General features: G+C 35.3%; 1 protein-coding gene across 1 annotated transcript in view; it reads right to left on the reverse strand.

Annotated features, from left to right (window-relative positions):
- The window catches only part of MAP3K1 (mitogen-activated protein kinase kinase kinase 1), a 75121-nt gene that overhangs the window by 39636 nt on the left and 22117 nt on the right, over window positions 1-13368 (reverse strand).

Raw genomic sequence — 13368 nt, forward strand, 5'->3', positions numbered from 1 at the left:
TTCTTTACATATGAGAATGTTCATGTTTGTTGGTGTTTGCCAAGTTCATGATAAAAAAGAAAATTTAGGGAAAATATTGCATCGGAAAGATTTTTAAAAAGTGACTATGCAAAAATACAGAAACTATTAGATCTGATGAGTCAAAAAGGATTAAAAATGGGAGGAATCAAATGTGACAATTAGTAAGGAAATAAAAATCTTGGAAGATTATAGCAATTTCAGGGGAGAGGGAGGGGAGAAGATGAGCAGCCAAAGAGAAAAAGGAGTGAAGGTAAGAACAGAAACAGTTTTGAAACAGTCAATACCTGTAGCACTTGTAGACAAAAATAGAAAGAGATAAGCAGACCAAAGATAGAACATTTAAGTCAGCAGTTTTATAATGACTTGTTTGTTTCTCAAGACTAAATAACAAATCTGACACTAATGACACAGAAGATGTGATGGCAGAAACTTAGTTTACTGAGCAGAAAATGAAAAATGGCAACTAACAGAATTGGATAGTTTTATGGTTGGAAGAACTGAAAGTAGAAAGGAGGAGACCAGACCTGTAGTTATACTGAAATACACCAATGGATAAGTAATTTCAGCAGTGGATGGGAGGTGGTAAAGGTGTGGGGAGGTTCTCATCCAAAGATGTAAGAATCCAAAAATCTAATGATGGCTATGGAAAGCTAAATATATCACAGAATATATAAAATTTAGGAAACATCCCAAAAATCATGGGGGGGGAGTAATTGGAGAAATCACCTGCCATTAGAAATGTTTGTTATTAAATTGTATTAAAAAAAATTAGACCAGGTTGTAATCATCCAAAAATGATATTCAACAAGATTCACATTTAGTATATATTATAGAGACACTGTAATACTTGAACAGAGTACTTTAATTTATGGAATGATGCAATTCTCTCAGCATTATAAAATATATTCTTATATATATCATATATAATTTATATTTTAAGGACTTCAATTTACCAAGAAATACAATTATTAGACAAGATTATGGGCCCTCAAGTGAGGGATATTGAGGAATTGAGGAATATTCTATCATTCTGAAGACTTTGCTGGGGAGACAGTAACATGAAATCTTCCTAACCTTGAAAAAAATGTAAAGGTCTTTTTTTTTTTAATGCTGATGCTATGTTGTCACAGAAAATAGATGATTACTCAAATGCAAACCCAACAGGAAGTCCTAAGTATATGATTGGAAATCTACTCTCACAATACACAATCTCCTCCTCTTTGAAATATTTGGGAAACCAAATTTTAAGAATACTGTTTAAACTGTAACCAAAGACAAGGGAACTAAATTATCAACAAGGAGAAAGACTTTATTTTGGCCATAACAGAAACTAATGAAATATCTTTATCCCATTCTAGAGTAATTCTTCTCTTTCCCAATTTAGCATCTAGCTTCTAACCAGAATACTTCACACCCCATAGTCAGTGCCTGAGCTGCTACTGACTGATGAATGTTCTCTTCATGAATTCTTTTCCATAATTCCAGGCAGGACAGACTGGTTTTGTTGATTTCGACTATCACTAGTTCTGCTCTCAGCCTTATATTATCTTTGTACACACTGCCTAAGTAAAATCACTCAACTTTTTAACTTAAATGATTCTAACCCAAATTTTGGTACATTAACATAATGGCATACAATTGTGTTAAAAGAAACAACAAATACCACGAATACAGAGAAGCATGGAAAGGCTTACATGAACTGATGCAAATTGAAGTGGAAGGGAATAAGCATTTAAATAGTGCTTCCTACAAGCCACAGTATTTAACACACTAACACACACACACACACACACACACACACACACACACACACACATACACATACACACACACACACACACCCTCATTTGACCCTGATAACAAGCTTGGGAGGTAGGTGCTATTATTATCCCTATCTTACAGTTGAGCAAACTGTGCCAGACATACGTTAAGTGACTTGTCCAGGGCTACACAGACAGTAAATATCTGAGGCCAAATTTGAACTTGGATCTTCCTAACTTCAGGCCTAGCACTCTAACCTCTGAGCCACTCAAATGAATTAAGCCATGTCTGTCTCTCTGTCTCTATAATACACATACAATATGACTGAAATGACATAAATGAAAATAACCATGAAACAATAGAAAAGGAACATTGTAAAATTACAAAAACAGACTTGATTCCAAAGAGGAGATATAAGAAAGCACCTTCCTCCCCTCCTTTGTAGAGGCAGGAGGTCCACAAGGGTGCATTATTGCATATATTCTCAGTGTTGCTAATCTTTTTCTCTTTTTTTTCCCCTCTCCTTTTAAAAATTCTTTATTTTGGGATGATTCTCTGGGAGGGAAAAAAAGAAGGGATATAGAAGGAAATTTAGGCAATGTAAATCAAAAGATTTTAAAAATTTATTTTAATAAACAAGTCATCCTTGCCATTCAGATTTTTTAAAACCCTAAAAAAAGTTTTTTCTTTTTTTTTTAAACCTTTGACTCTTTCTTACTTCACACAGTTATTATGTCCTGTAATTCCTTCTTTGTGAATTTAGCACTTCCTATTTATTTTCATTGCCATAACCTTAGGTCATATAATTGTGAAGCAAGTCTCCTAACTCCTACTTTCAAATCCATGCTGCACACCTCAGATGAGTCTTCCTACACTACAGAATCATAGCACCAGCAGCAGTAAGGGAGGAGGAAAGACCTTGGAGGTAGCCAAGCTACTGCCAGAAGGATCAAACTAGAAACTTGAAGCTGGGCTACAAAACTTCAGTAAGGCTGAAACAGGTTAAAATGTAACTGGGAAATGTTTAACACAATAAAGAAAAATACAACATAGATAACGTTAAATTTTGGTTTCCTATGTCAATAAACGGCCTGCAGGGATCATTTTCTATTTGAGTTTGACACCACTGAGCTAGACCAACCAGTAAAAACAATAATTTCCTCCTCTATAACATGCCATACTGCATTATTTGGGAGACAAATTCCAAATTCCTTACTTAGCCAAGCACTCAAGTTCTTCTATGATAACGAATACAATTACCCTCCCAACCTAATCTTTCATTACTCTCTCCATTAAGCACCCCCTCAATAGCCATTCACTGTCCCCTTCGCAAACCTAAATCCTGAAGATTTCCATATTTTTACTTATACCAAATAGTGGCCTTTCCCCGTGAGCCCCTCCCCTCTAAAGACAGATTGATGAAGCATTTATTAAGTGCTTACTCTAGGTATAGTGCCCATCCTGCCTGTTGTTTGCATGTGCACGCACTGTTTCTATTTAACTAGACTTTAAATTTCTTGGTAGCAGCATCTCGTGCTCTCTAATACAGTGCTTAGGACAGGGCTTTGGCCTCAATACACCATCTATTCTGGTGCTCAGTAGATCTGAGACATGTAATCAACCCTCCCTCCCCCCTCCAGCCCCATGTAACTTTGTATGGAACAAATTGAGTAAAAGAGAGAGAGAAGAATTGACTCATTCACTAATTCTTAATTAATTTCTGCCAATGACCAACCTTTGAATTGTAGCTTGCAATAGTTTTTGCTTAGAAGTCAAGAAATCCAATGTATGCCATGGAGAAGAAAGAGACTCTCTTGCTTCTTTATACCTCAGTGACAAAATAGAACAAATCTAAGAACTCCAACAAGTCCAAGTTTGGATCTCCCCTAGTCATAGAGATGAAAAAGGCCTTAAAGTCAACTAGTTTGATCCTTTCATTTAACAGAGGAGGAAACTGAGGCCCATAGCATATAAGTTACTTTCCTAAGGTCTTATAAGAAATAAGTGGCAAAGGCAGAACTTGAATCCTTTGACTCTAAGCCAGTACTCCTTCTACTGCAAAGTCTGAAGAAACATGGACCCTAAACTAGGAAAAGCCGGCTGTAGAGCGAGCCTAAAGGGGCTCAGTTTCATTGATCAGAAACGCATTTTGTCTGCCACTTACTCTGGCAATGGCACTTCACCTCTCCGGGACTCAGTAGCCTCATTAGTCAAAGAGGTAATACTTAGGTATTTCCGAGGGCTATTGTGAGAAAAGAACTGGACTTTGTATATTGAAAAGTATAACAAGCAAGCTATTTTTTTCCTTCACTGCAAAGACAATGCTAGTTGTTATGCAGGGTTTCAGAGTTATCATTCTACTAGTGGAACCAGGATGCCATATAAGTAGTCTACAGAGACAAGTTAGACAGTAAGCTGAATGTTATGGAAATGTCTCTACAATAGAGCACACAACCTTCTTTGGTCTAATAATACCAAAAGGAAGAGATAGAAAAATAAAGAGATTTGTTTTTGTGTTTCTATATTATATTATTCATTCCTCTAATTTAAACTGGTTATCTTAAAACCAACATGGAGCTTAGGGATGGTGGAGAGGTGAAAAGGTGTGGAATTTGGAATATATAATATTTTCAAATAAAGCTCTTCTATTTTAAAAAGCTTTTGCTTTCAAGCCACAGAGGAAAAACAAAATTTGGTCATAAAATATTTTCTACTAGTCTCAAATTCAACTGCTCTTCTTCCCCTAAATTCCTAAACAGTTTTTTGCATAACTAAAACCAATGGAGGGGCAGCTAGGTGGCCCAGCAGATAGAGCACCAGCCCTGAAGTCAGAAGTACCTGAGTTCAAGTCCAGCCTCAGACCAAACACTTGACACTTACTAGCTGTGTGACCTTGGGCAAGTTACTTAACCCTAATTGCCTAAAATGAAAAAAAAAAAAAAAAACCCAATGCAGCCAAAATTAGAAGGAAAGTAGGAAATTGGGGAAAATTTTTTTTACCATAAGTTTAGATGACAGAGGCCTCATTTCTCAAATTTATAGGGAACTGAACCAATTTTACAAAAAATAAGAGTCATCCCCTAATTGATAAATGGTCAAAGGATATAAGGAAATTTTCCATTAAGAAATATCAAAGCTATCATCAATAGTCACATGAAAAAATGTTCTAAATGACTATTGATTAGAGAAATGCAAATTAAAACAACTCTGAGGTACTAAATCACACCTATCAGATTGACTTATATGACAGAAAAGGAAAATGACAAATGCTGGAGGAGACATAGGGGCACTAATGAACAGGTGGTAGAGTTGTGAACTGTTCCAACCATTCTGGAGACAATTTGGAAATACACCCAAAAGGGTTATAAAACTGTACATACATTTTGACACAGCAATATCATTCCTAGATCTCTTTGGAGAGTAAAGAAAAAGGAAATGGGCAGTTAAGTGGTGCAGTGTTTAAGAAAGGTAGAGAAATTTGGAATTCAAAAATTTTTTAAAATGAATGTTAAAAATAAAAATGTAATTGGGAAATATTTAATGAAATAAAAATATTATTTAAAAATGTTTCCTAAATGTATCTTTAGATAAGAACACTCTAATATAACTGCTAATCTTCTTCCAAGATTTATATATAAAATGAAGCCATAAGGTCACAACTCAGTTGAGGAAGAATGCAATTAAAAAACCACGCACTGGAGACTCAATATAATGCTGTCCTCTGGTTCCAAATCACAGAACTATCTTTCTGTTGAAATTGCTTCATAATGAGGTCCTATCAGTATTTTGCTAATTTAACATCCTTACATAAGACTCAGACCTTCAGCTTACATGGAATCCCACCCTCAACTAAACAGTGACTTCTATAACAAGTTCTAATATATTTGTTGATTGAAATGAAAACTCTTCACCATTTGGTAAAGACCCTGAGATATCTCAGTTTAACTTTATCATTTGGGACAGGAAGAACATCACTTAAAGGAAACACACATTTAGCCTAGTACTGTAAAAATTAGTATCCTTTTCCTTGTTTACCTGTTTGTTTCCAACAATTAAGGATATATAACAAGAAAGGAAGAGGACTAGAACAAAGTCCCATTTGTTTTCAAAATGTTTCTAAGTTTTTCTTGAGCTATCAAGGACACAGTGAAGGAATAAACAGTTAATATCCATCATCAGAATGATAGCCCATGGGACAAAAGAAAAAAAAAATCTGTTGTTTCAATAAATATTTAGGGGAAAGAAAAAAATCTCATAACGCTACCTTTGTCCTCAGTTTCTTCAACTGTAAAATCTAGGGGTTGGATTGGATGGAATCAAAAGCTCTTTCTAGTTCTGATTTTGTGTATCTAAATAGATTTTAAAAAGGAAGCATAAATTTGCCTTAATTACTTGGCTCTCCATGAATAACTAAAATATGAAATATTTTATTTATGGTAAATATTTCAAGCATATTGTCAGAAATGAGTTTAAAATTTTTAGAAACAGTTACTAGTTTTTCAGAAGTGAAGTACTAACTATAATTTTATCAATATTATTATTAGGATTATAAAAACTTTTTTTCCCTTAGTAAACATATAAGCTGTTATTGAGATATAAATATAAATGCCAATCTATTGCCCTGAGCAAAACATATACAATTTAAAATGAGAAGACACACAACCTGAAGCATAGTAGTCTCAGCTACAGTTCCAACTTCTGCAAGAAGACTTTCCTAGTCCTCCTTTCTCTCAGCCCCTTTACTCTGTGGATTATTTCCAATTTACCCTGTATATATCCTGTTTGTACCTACTTGGTTTGCATAGTTTCCCCCTCCTAGACTGTGAACCCCTTGAGAGCAGGAACTGTGGTGGTGGTGGTGGTAGTGGTGGTGTTTTGTTTTGTTTTGTTGTTAGCCTTTCTCTGTATTTATAACACAGCACAGTACCCAGCACACAGTAGGTCTGGTTAATGCTTGTTGACTCACCGAAAGAGTGTAGATAGATTGTAGAGTCAGTTAAGACCTGCATTCAATTGCTGTCTGTGACATGTAGGATCATTGGTTTGGGACCACGAGAGCCCTTAAAGGCCATCTAACACACCCTTCTCATTTTATAGATGAAGAACTGAGGCTAAGAGACTGATTCAGGGTCAAAAAGCTAATATCTGAAGCCACTTCTGAACCCAGTCTTTTTGGCTCCAAATGTGGCACTCTAACATTCCTTGATGTCTCTAATATAGCCATGCTACATGGCCATATGCCAATCTCCTAATTTCAAAGTCTTTACTTCCTCATCTGAAAAAGGAGAATACCTATAGTGCCAATCTCACAGGATTGTTTTAAAAACCAAATGAAATATGTATAAAACACTTTTAAAAATCTTAAAGTATTTTTGTGTCAATTGTATGTGTATGTCAGGCAAGATCTTCAGTTGACATCCCACCTCTGACCACTTTTCTTTTTTAAAAATGTTTTAATGTATATGTCTTTATATTGATAGCTATCCCCATGACCCTTCCTGACCAGAGAGCAATTGCTTATAAGGAATTTAAAATTTAAAAAAGAAAAAGAGGAAGAAAAAACATCTAGCAAAAGCAACCAATACATCACAAAAATCTGACGTTCTATACAATGCTCTACAACCAAAGACAACCTCCCTCCCCTCCCCTCCCCTCCCCTCTTCATTAGTTATTTATTTTCTTAGCTATTTTCTTATTTTACAAATGGGGATAATATCTTTAGTACCTACTTCACAAGCTATTGCTAGGATCTAGTAAGATGCACATAAAGTGCTTTTAAATGTTATTATCACTAAAGCATACTTTACTATCATGCCTTTTTCATGTAATGCTATATACACCAAAAAGCATGGAACTTTATGGTCAACAATCATTTTGTCTTGAGGAAGGTGCTAGGGGCAGAATAAAGAGGATGAGTAGTCAAGTCACTTCTATTTTCTAAATAATCAACTTAGTTGGGGGAAAAAACACCTAGAGTTCAAAATAAAAACCACTTCCTATAGATTGTTGATGAATAGCAAGGATTAGTATAGATAACTTAAAAAATTTAGAAGCAGTATGAGTATTTAAGCATGACACCAGGAACTATTATCTTTCACCAGCCATAGAAAAACAATGAGGAATTAGTGAAAAAGCCCAGGATTCTGGAGAAAAGAAAAGTAAGTTGCAGTCCAGTCTCTGCCCCTAATTAGCCAGTGGGCCTTAAGACAACTCAAATTTCTAGGCCTCCATTTCCTCAGCTGTAAAATAAGGAAGGTGAATAGATAATCTGTGAATTATCTTATGGCACTAAACTCCTTTGCACCTATAATTTTGCCATAGAATATGATTATTTCTACTAGGTAGCTATATGGAAAATATTTAAAATGCAAGTTTAATAAAATTCAAACTTTTTCCTAAATTATGAAATCTATGGAGAATCTCACTATCAGACTTTACTAAAATGTCATTTTAAAAATCCAATTAACTTTTAATTTAATTAAACAGTTTTACAGGTTCTATATAGTTAAGCTTACTGTTCAAGCAGTAGGGAAACCCAGCAGGGAAAAGTATTAAGATTTTTACTTTAAGCTCAATTAGAATACTTCACATTCTAACTTAATGAAATGTTCAAGTATCTTAGAAAAGAATATTTACCTTTATGTGATATCCAATGATAAATAATAACCATGGATTTTCTAGTTCTCCAGATTACCTGATCATAAGACTTATCTTTTAAAGACATACTATAATTTTACACATGGTACTAAAAGTGGTAAAGATGCCAAAAACAGATAGTAAGCTATGAATTTTTAGTTTTCTAAAATTATGGAATATTCTGAAGTGAAGACATCATAGAGATAATCAACTCCAAATCTGTTTTTACAGAACTGCATCAAAACAACTCTGTTCTCTTAGAGATTGTCAAATTCATTTAAATCACTTTCAATATGTTAAAAAGCACACACCAGTCATCAAATGAATCATTACTTATTTATATGCTCGAGCTGAGCACAATACATAGTTATGGATATAGCAGTCCTTAATTTTTCATGTTAAAAAACTTTAAAAATGTTTTAATAGTAACAAGTCATAAACTATCAAAATCTATGCACTAAAGTGCATTATTAGCATTGAACTGTTCTGGAGCTGTCTTGTCAAGATTTTTCAATATCTCTCCAATTCTTCACTTCATCACCCCTTCTCTGACTTGGCCACTACCCTGATATAGGCCATCACCTCAAACTTGGACTACTATAATACCATGCTGGTTCTGTCTTTGTGTCTCAAATCATTTCCCTACTCTAGCCCATCTTCTACTCAGAAACCCAAGTGACCTTTCTAAAAAAGTCTGTGTCATTTCCCTGTTCAATAAATGTTAGTAGCCCCTATAGCCTAGAGCTGAAGTGTCAAACTTAAATAGGAAGGGATTCCTAAAGGTAGCATATATTGACTACTAAGGTAGTTCATTCTTATTTTATTAAGTATTTCCCAACTACAAAGTAATCTGGTTGGCCTGCACTTTTAAGTTTTGCAGGCTGGGAGTGTGACACCTCAGGCTTACATGATTAAAGGTAAAATCCTCTGGTATTCAAAGTACTTCACAACCTCTTCTTTTCCCAGCATTCCATTCTTCTTACAGCTTTCTATCCTCCATGTACTTGGCAATCCAGTGACTTTAGCCTCTTTGCTATTCCTAGCACAAGGTACTTTTCCTGATACCAGGTACCTGTACAGCCTGTCCCCCATGCCTGGTATTTTCTCCCTCACCTCTGCCTCTTAAAGTCTTCACTAAAGTTACATCTGTCAGAAACCATTTTAGGTCTTCCTTAATGTTAGTGCCTTCCCTCTGAGCCTAGCTCCAATTTATCCTGCATATACCTTGTTTGTACTGTTGTTATTTGCACATTGTCTCCCCTGTCAGACTGTGAGCTTTTCGGGGGCAGGGACTGTTTTTGCATTTCTCTATCTCTACCACTCAGCACAGTGCTTGACACAGTAGGAGCTTAATAAATGCTTGTTAACTCTACTTGGTGCATTTAAGTCCTACTCTAGAGATGGCTAAAAAGAATTATAAAATTGTTGTCTTAAAACAACATAAAACAATGCAAGTGAATGTGTAAGCCTATCATCTCTTTATTTACTGAATCTCAGAATGTAAGAATTAGAAAGTACCTCTGAGGTCATCCAATACAATCTATAAATGAAAAGAACCCCCACTATAACATAACAGAGAAGTGGTCATTTTCAAGGAGGCAAAACTCATGATCTCTCAAGGCAGCCCATTCTATGATTACTCATTAACAAATTACTCTGAGTTCAGCCATTCAACCAGTTCTCAATCCATCTGATTGTATTATCACTCAATCCCTATTTCGCAATCTTCTCTCCAAGAACAGCATGAGATACTTTATCGAAAGCTTTGCTAATGTCTAGGTAAACCATATCTACAGCATTCCTCTTAGATAATTTAAGTAATCCTATCAAAAAATGAAACGTTAGTCTGGCATGACCTGTTTTTGATGAAGCCATGTTGGCTCTTAGTAATTACACTTCCCTTTCTAAATGTTTGCCAACCTCCCTTTAATGATCCTTTTTAGAATTTTCCCAGGAATCAAAGTCAAGCTCATAGGTTTGTAGACTCAGTTCTTTTACCTTTAAAAAAAAGGGAGGGGGGGGGAAGACCACTAATTTTTCTTTAACCTTGTGGTACCATACCCATTTTCCATTATCTTTCAAATATCACAGACAATGGCTCAATAATTACATTTATCAGTTCTTTCCACCTGGGCCAGGTGCTTTGAATTCATGGAGAGAAGCTAGATGCTCTTTATCTTCTTATGTACCTACTCATGTTTGTTTTGACACTTCCAATGTAAAGGTCATTCTCTTTCACAGAGGAGACAAATTAAGAAATGAGCAGCTGGACCTTTTCTCAGTAGTCAGTTATCATTGTCCTATCCACCCTAAGCAGAGTAATTCTGTGAATATTATTCTCCTCCCCAGACTGCATCCAAGTTTTGGAAAGTTCAATTAGAATTCATCCATTTGTTTTATAAGCATTTACATATTTAGTGTGATTTAGAATTTTGTATATCAGTTAATTTTGTAAATAAGAATTAACCTATCACATGGTATAAAGCATTATGATTATCAAAGTCTCAATTCCAGACAAAGCTCTACCTTTCAATACATTTTTATTTCCTTGGTAACATTTCAAAAGTGGTTTTTAAATGACCCTAAAACATTACCTATTAAAGGGTACTTGAAATAAAATGAATTACTGAAAATGAGATGAATTCAAATGAATTTGTTTTAATGACATATGTATTCTTCCTTGACTCTAATTTGCACTTTAAATAATGCCCATGACCTACTACACAAAATTCACTTTATTAGAAAATTTGGTGTTTGAAAATGTGTTACCAACAATATATATAAGTATATCATATATTAAATATAAATAATATATATTTAAATATCTTTAAATTCTTGTGATTTTCTTTTTTTGTTTGTTTGTTTTTGTTTTTTGGTGAGGCAAGTGGGGTTAAGTGACTTGCCCAGGGTCACACAGCTAGTAAGTGTTAAGTGTCTGAGGCTGGATTTGAACTCAGGTCCTTCTGACTCCAAGGCCAGAGCTCTATTCGCTGTGCCACCTAGCTGCCCCGATTCTTGTGATTTTCACCTGCTCACCTAGTCCTTTTCCCACCTGTCACTTTAGTGGATTATCCCTTTGTCGACACTTCTGATTTCATCCTTATGGTTTACTTTATATGAAGCCAATGTCTTTTAGAACTCTTCACCCATCTAATAAGGTGTGGAATTTATTTTTAAATAAATTCTGGCTCAGTCTTCCCATTCCAACTCCTGTTACCATTTCTGGAGACCTCAGTTTTCATATCGATAACCCTGCTACCCTAGCTTCACTATTAACTAAACTTGATTCCCAAAACCTCCATATCTCTATCAAACACAAGTGCTTTCTTCTAGAATTGCTCTATCTCCAAAATATCAAACTCCAATGTCCCTCTGACTGATCACAATCACTTATTCTTCTATCTATCCTAACGCCTCATTTCTAAGCCAGCTCTTTATCCTTGGCGAGACCTTGTGGCCTCTCATGCTATATTACTCTCAGCCCCTATTCTGGCCTCATTTACTTCAGTCTTGTCTCTATAATTAGCCATTTTGGCAAAGTACTTAACACTAATCTTGAATGTCTTTCCTCCCCCTTTAACCTTATTTTAGTTTTAATTCTCACTGACCTCCTAGAACTTTGAACAATCTGACATCACTGTCATTCTTTTGGATACTGTCCTGTCTTGGCTTCCATGAAACTGCTCCTTCCCGATTCTCCAACTTGCATGACTTCTCCTTAGCCTCTTATCCCACACTTCTTTGAGAGAGAGAGAGAGAGAGAGACAGAGGGAGAAAGTGAGTGTGTGTATGTGTGTGTGTGTGTGTGTGCGTGTGTCCCTAAACGCTGTCTTCAGCCTGTTCCCTCTTGCCATGATCTCTGTTGGCAATCTCACCCATTTCCATAACTTCAATCCTCACCTCTACTCAGATGATCTCCAAATCTAGTCACAGTGCCGCTTGCCTAGCATCTCCAAATGCCTGCCCAAATATCTCCACTTGGATATCCCATTGTAGCTGTGGGACCACTCAAGTTGTACTTAATACACACACACAATATACATACATATACATATATATGTATATGCATATGTATGTATGTATGTATGTATGTATGTATGTAGAAAGCTAGAACATTAAAGTACCACATTAATGACCGTGATGGTCTCTGAATTTCCAACCTGATTTTGAGGAATATCCTATGAAATTTGTTGAAACTGTTTAAAGTCAAACTGTAAACTTCCTCTCAGGTCTTGGTGACTGTGCACTCCCTGTGACAGCTAAGGCCTACAACAGATCCTGACCCAAATTTTCAGCTTCCCCAATCATCCCCCTTAAATCCTTGTGATTTTCAGTTTCTTTGAAGCTCTATTTTGTCTCAATTCCTATTTCATTGATCATTTCCGCCCATCTAAACACTAATCTCTTCTACAGGCTACATATAAAATGACCTTTGTTGAAACTTGCAAAGGAAAAAAAAATTATACGTATTTACTTTTGTTGTTCCCTAAAAGACTACTACTTTATTTAAAAATAAATTTTACATCCTATTGGATATGTGAAGAGTTCCAAAGGACATCAGCTTCATATAAAGTTAACCCTTAGGATGAAATCAGAAGTGTCAACACAGGGATAATCCACTAATTTTCTGATTGTTATAAATGTTAATACAAATCCAGTGAGGGAAAATAAAGACTTGATACACCAAACAGCACCCTATCCAAAAAGTAACACCCTATCTTTAAAAGATATAATTAGGCAAAGTATTGTGTTATCAGAAGACATGATTTTTTTTCTTTCCACCTATGCAGATGAAATTTACAATTGCTAGCTTTTATTCCTCAATTGACAAATGGTCAAAGGATATGAATAAGCAATTCTCAAGAGAATAAATCTAGGATATTGTTAGCCCTAAGGGAAAAAAATGTTCCAAATCACTAACAATTAAAGGAATGTAAATTAAAGCAACCC

This window comes from Phascolarctos cinereus, unplaced genomic scaffold (assembly GCF_003287225.1).
Source record: "Phascolarctos cinereus isolate Bilbo 61053 unplaced genomic scaffold, phaCin_HiC Scaffold_4;HRSCAF=312, whole genome shotgun sequence".
NCBI lineage: Eukaryota > Metazoa > Chordata > Mammalia > Diprotodontia > Phascolarctidae > Phascolarctos > Phascolarctos cinereus.